A 6,140-nucleotide genomic window follows, 5' to 3' on the forward strand; every position below is an offset into this window, starting at 1 on the left:
ATAACATTACTTTTATGAGTTCAGAAGATAAATTTATAACTTAGATTAAAAAATCCAATGGGTCTAGTCATTGCCTTATATTTTTAATACTGAGTATTAGCTGTTACTGAATGATTATGTATAAATGAGAAGGAGCAGATCAGCATTCAAAAGTTATTCTCTGTATCATATAAACCAGTGGTTCTCAACCAGGGGTGATTTCAACTCACTCCACAGGGACATCTGACAATATATAGAGACATTTGGTGTTTTCACAAATGGGGGGCAGTGCTAGTGGCATTTAAGTGAGAGACTAAGTGTGGCGATAAAAGTCCTGCAATGCACAGGATAATCCCCCACAACAGATTTATCTGGTCTAAAATGTCAATAGTGCTGAGACTGAGAAACTGGGTATAGTACAAGGCTAATGTTCGGTCTGTTGAAAGTAACTGAAATACAGTCATGCACCATATAATGACGTTTTGGTAAACAATGGACTACATAGATAACAGTGATCCTTTCAGATTATAATGGAGCTGAAAAAATTCCTCTCCCCTAGTGATGAAGCCATCATGAAGTCACAAGACAATGCATTACTTTTTCTATGTTTAGATACACAAATATTTGCCATTGTTATAGTTGCCTGCGGTATTCCCTACAGTAACATGCTGAACAGGTGTGTAGCCTAGAAACAACATGGCTATACCATGTAGCCAAGGTGTGTAGTAGGGTAGGGGTCCCCAACCTTCATGCCCCCATTCTGTCAAGACTGGTAGTGGTCTGTGGCCTGTTAGGAACCAGGCCACAAAGCAGGAAACAGGAGGTCAGTGGGCCAGCGAGCAAGCATTGCTACCTGAGCTCTGCCTCCTGTCAGATCAGCAGAAGCGTTAGATTCTCATAGGAGTGTGAACCCTATTGTGAACTGAGCATGTGAGGGATCTAGGTTGCTGCTCCTTATGAGAATCATGGAGGTGGAACAGTTTCATCTCCAAACTATCCCCGCTCCTCCCCCTCCAGGTTTGTGGAAAATTTATCTTCCACGAAACTAGTCCCTGGTGCCCAAAATGTTGGGGACCACTGCTATACAGGTTTATGTAAGTACACTCCATGATCCCATAACAAAGAATTCTCCTAAAGATAAATTTCTCAGAATGTATCCTTGTGGTTAAGCAACTCATAACTATATATACAAACTAAGTTCATTGAAAGTATTAGCCACAGAGATATATTAGTTTCAATGAAGAGTCTACAGTTAATCAAAGTTGAAATTACATAGAAAATTAAGATGTAGAATAATCTATCAGAGATTATGGAGTCTTCTTATTACATAAAAATTTACTGTGCTGACTTTTGCTTAAATAAGTGAGTCCAATTCTTCATAAAATATAGTTTAATAATGCAGAAGCTTTTGTAGTGGTTGTATAAACTGTGGCTGATTTGGTTTGGATTCACATGTGGTTAAGCTACATGTTTTTATGGTTTCACTGGATTTCAGGTTTTAATTTATGAAGTAATATTGGTAAATGGAGGGACAGATATAAGGTGATTAGCCTGCTAATCAGATGTAATGTTGGAACTTTTTTCTCCCCCTTTAAAGTTTTATATAGATTGGACTCTTATACTTTAAATCAAATTACTTATAATCCAAATGATTTACAGAAAAACTCTGCAAGGTGAGGTCAGTATGTGCTTCAGGGCCAGGGCAAAAGACTTTACTCTGCCATTTATTTCCACTGTTTTGTTTGGCCTTGTCCAAAGAACCAGATGGATAAGCAGGACACATATGGTATCTGAACTGGCTGCGGCTCCCAGCAGGCCTGAGCTGTAGACGCTGTGGCCTGCTGCTCTGCTTTTATGTTTGAGTTCAAAATTCTCCTACTCTTTTGTGCAGGGGCAGAGGCCCGGCCCATTGAAGCTCAGCAGGAAACAGCCACTCTGAAATCCAGAATGCTCATCTAGAAGGAAAAGACCTTCAGCAACAAAAGCCCTCTCGTCTATAATCTGCTTCTCTTTTCCTTTGTGCCAATGATTTCCTCTCTCAGGATCAAAGAGCTCTGTGGGGACACAACTCCTGACTCAACCCTTCGAGCAGTTTCTGTTTTGAATCCAGGTTTGGGTCTCTGGGTTGAATTTCCTTCTGGCTAGCCTTGTGACCACTCCTGGAGACAGATAGAGAAACTGCTACAAGGATTTGTAAAGACCAGAAAACAAAGGCCATCTTTTGTTTTGACAGTAGTAGCTCTGAGCCAGATGGGAGGTTGGGCCTAGGACCATTGCCCTGTGATTAGTGATGAAAAAATCCTGGTGCTATCTAGGGCTGAGCCACCTCAGTGAGATGGTGTGGTTCAGGTCACTAATATAATTTGTTCCCTTTTACTTGTATTGTTTTTGAGGGTCATGATAACTTTCAAATCTTACACAGTGGTCCTGCATTTAGGAGGCTGTAGTGGTTTTATAAGTTTATAATTGGCTATAAGCATGGACTTCGGAATCAGAAAGATTAGAACTGAATCTATCATGTTAGCAGAGGAACTTTGAAAGTTATATAATCCCACTAAGCCTCAATTTTCTCATCTGACAAATGGATATAATAGTATCTATATAACGAGGTCAAATGAGATGTTATATTTTGTCGTGGTAAGACTATATACTACAGAGCCAGACTGCTTGGGATTGAATGCTGGCTGACCTTGGACATAATGCTTCATTTTTCTGTGCTCTGTGGAGATAATAATAGGATCAAATTAGAGGGCTGCTGTTAAGATGAAGAGACTACATATGTAGAACACTTAGAACAATGTCAGGCATCTAGTAGTGCTTAAGAAACACTAGCTATTTATTATTGTGTAGGTGAAAATACTTTTCTCAGTAGCAGAGAAACCCTTTTGTGAGTACATATTTATTACATACATGCATAACATTTATAAATGCATTACATAGAAACTCTTTTTAACGCCCTAAATGATTGCATTATTTGGATAATTTCTCAGTCTTCTACTATAATGGGAAGTTATTTCAGATATATATGACCACCTGCAAAGCCAGCTCAGAGTGTCTGGTATTTTTCTTTTTTTCATTGTTAATAAAAACATTTACTTTGCATTTTATACAGAGCAACCTGAAGTCTGCATCATGACCTTACAGTTATTAGGGGCTTATACTGTGTTCATCTCAACAGTGTAGTTCTGGGGATGGTGGATCCACAGAAACACAGGCAGGAATTTGGAAGGAAGAAAGGGGCACAGAAAGAATGTATCTTAATCAGTTCTTCAAGAAAAGGCAGTAGAACATTCTGAGTTTCTGAAAACATGTGCAAATGGGGCTTCTAAGACAAACACTGTATTGTGAGCGCTTGAGGCAGGACAGGAAAAGGAGGTTGATAAGTAAGGGAGCATTTTCTTGAGGCAAAGGATGAAGGGGAAGGCTTACTGTTTTTAATCCTCTCAACTCCAGGACCCAATAATCAGAGGAGACCATGTCCAATCTTGAATCATTTTCTTGCTCCAAAAGAGGAGCTAATACTCCTGGGACCAGACCCTGAAGCTATCATGCTGTCATTCCTGAGTCCCTGTTTATGCCCCACAGCACCTTAGAAGGGCAGGGGAAGGTCAGAGGGTAGTGGCTTGTGTTCTGTGGAAGTAAAATATTTAGTTCACATTAAGCACTGATAAAAACCCATTGACTGGGACCACAGATAAGACAGATCTGTTGAAAGAGGTCTCTGGTGAGGGCCAAGATGGGGAGGTCCCAGACATCCTTATCTTGAGGTGCAACAGGTGTAGAAAGTCTGAATGGGGGTATTAAAGTAATGGGAGACAGAACACTCTGAGACCTTAATTTTAATAGGATAGTTTTGAAAAGAGAAATCAAATCAAACACTAGGTGCCAGTTACAACAAATATCATTACTTTATGCTCACCTGGTAGCATAAAAAATTGCCAAAGCTTGTCCAGCTAACCAATAGATCTTGCTAGGAGGTGTTAGTGTGCAGGAGAGAGGGCTGAGGGACTCGGTACAGCTGACTATCCAACGACATTCCTATGGAAACAGAAAGGGAAGAGTCCTGGCTTGCTGGCTTATTGTGCACTTGGCAGAGTAGAAGCAAAATCTCAGAAGTGACTCCACATTCTCTGCAAACAGCTTTGACCGAGGGAAAGAGGAGCCAGATTCTCACTCTGAGATGGTGCAGGGGCCAGACTTAACCCATTACACATGCATTAGTCGTGGTCATTCTGCAGTTGATGGGCAACTCATACTAGGCAAGTGAAGGGAGTTAGTTAGGTTTTTCATTTTTAAAAATTTTAATTTACATTTTAACCTCAAATCTATTATCAGTGCCTCAGATACAATTTAATTCTAAGTCTTTAAAGCCCCCTTAAAACAAAAGTAGACTTTTTTTTTTTTTTTTTAAGTGTCCTCACTTTCTGGTAGTCACTTTCCCCCCAGTCTCCAGTTTTATCCCAACTTAGAGTCCATGAACTTCATCAGACCATCTAGAAAGACTTGGGCCTTTCTAGAGAGAATCCGAGTGCATGACTTCAGATGAGCTGTGCCAGTACACTCAGTGCCCGAGACACTCTGAACCGAACAGTGTAGTAATTCATTTCCATCATGCCATAGTCCTGGAGCAGTACCCCAGGGTGTGTCTACATTGGGCCAAGTATTCTTGGCTTTGCCATTCTCTAAGAGGCTATTGAGCACAATCTTGTGTAGCTGAGCAACCAAGTTAACATGGGGTCATTATGTGGTGTTTCAGAGCAAACTGTCACTGCAGGTATCTCATGGATCAGTCTTCTTTAATACTGCATGGCCACAGTCTGGAATAACTTCATCTTAGGTTGAGTGTGTTCCAGGTGTAGTCTCATAACTTCTCACATGCCACATCTTTGCCAGTTTCCTTCTGTAGTTGAGTTAGCCAGACAAACAGTTCTTGATTTGCTAGTACATGTAGAGGGCCTGTCAATCCATACATGGCTGTTGCAAAGGACAGATAAGGGCTTGAAGGGGCACTGCCCAACAAGTTGCTGATATGGGCACTTACATCGCTGCCCTCATGGTCACTGTGGATGTTGTGGTACAGGTGCGTGAGCTCAGTGAACTGAGCATCGGTATAGCCTAACATGTTGGTGAAATTGTGGGACCAGTTCAACTTGGAGTCAATGGCCCCAACATTTTTGCCCTCTTAGTAGAGATTTTGGTAGATCTTTGTTGCAACACAGGTAGCTTTGTGATCAGATCCACACAGTCTTCATAAATCAGCTCCCAGAACTTGATATCCTCTGCATATGCTCAGGTAGTATTACTTTCACTGTTGCGGGCTGTATAGGCTGCACTGAGCTGAGACATGGGATGTATATTCGTGGGAAAGTTGTCCAGCATGGTGACCACATGGGAGGGTAGAGCTGCCCTCTTTGACCACTTTTTTGAAAGCCAGGATACCTGTTTCCTCTGTTGGGATATGTTCAGCTACCAGCAGCTGAGATAAGCCCTCCAGCAGAGGTTCTTTCTTACCCTTAGCCTTAGGTGGCAGTTTTTGGCACTCAGGGACACTAAAGCCTCAGAAATGGATGCTTTCATTAGGATCAAGAACTGATGTTTCATATACCAATCCCCTCGTGCCTCTCAGGCCACCACACATCCTGCCCACAGTGGTTTGGCCCACCACCCTCTTGCCACTTTGCTGTCTGAAGATCTTAATTCTGGCCTGCTCCTTGGGTATCAGGTAAGTCAATATGTCTTCCAAATTCCTAGAGGAGGTACTGGCATGCCAGGCAGCAAGAACAAGACAAGATACATCCTTTGTTCCCAAGAACTGGGTGGCAGCAGTGAGTAAAGCCATGGTGGACCAATTCTGGACTCTGATGGCCAGAGAAGGAGGGAGAGAGTTGCGGCAGGAACAGGAGCCTATGTTGCTGCACAAGAGGCCATGCCAACGGGTAGACAAGGTTCCTGTTCTTTAAAATGAGGGTCACCCCAGCACTTTGGGAGGCCAAGACAGGCAGATCATGAGGTCAGGAGATCAAGACTATCCTGGCTAACATGGTGAAACCCCATCTCTATTAAAAAAATACAAAAAAACTAGCTGGGCGAGGTGGCGGGCACCTGTAGTCCCAGCTACTCGGGAGGCTGAGGCAGGAGAGTGGTGTAAACCCGGGAGGCGG

General features: G+C 42.3%; 1 pseudogene; it reads right to left on the reverse strand.

Moving 5' to 3' along the window:
* Positions 1-4,434: 4,434 nt before the first annotated feature.
* Positions 4,435-5,830, reverse strand: LOC126953900 (citrate synthase, mitochondrial-like; annotated as a pseudogene).
* Between the last annotated feature and the right edge of the window lie 310 nt (positions 5,831-6,140).

The sequence above is a fragment of the Macaca thibetana genome, chromosome 4 (assembly GCF_024542745.1).
Source record: "Macaca thibetana thibetana isolate TM-01 chromosome 4, ASM2454274v1, whole genome shotgun sequence".
Lineage (NCBI taxonomy): Eukaryota > Metazoa > Chordata > Mammalia > Primates > Cercopithecidae > Macaca > Macaca thibetana.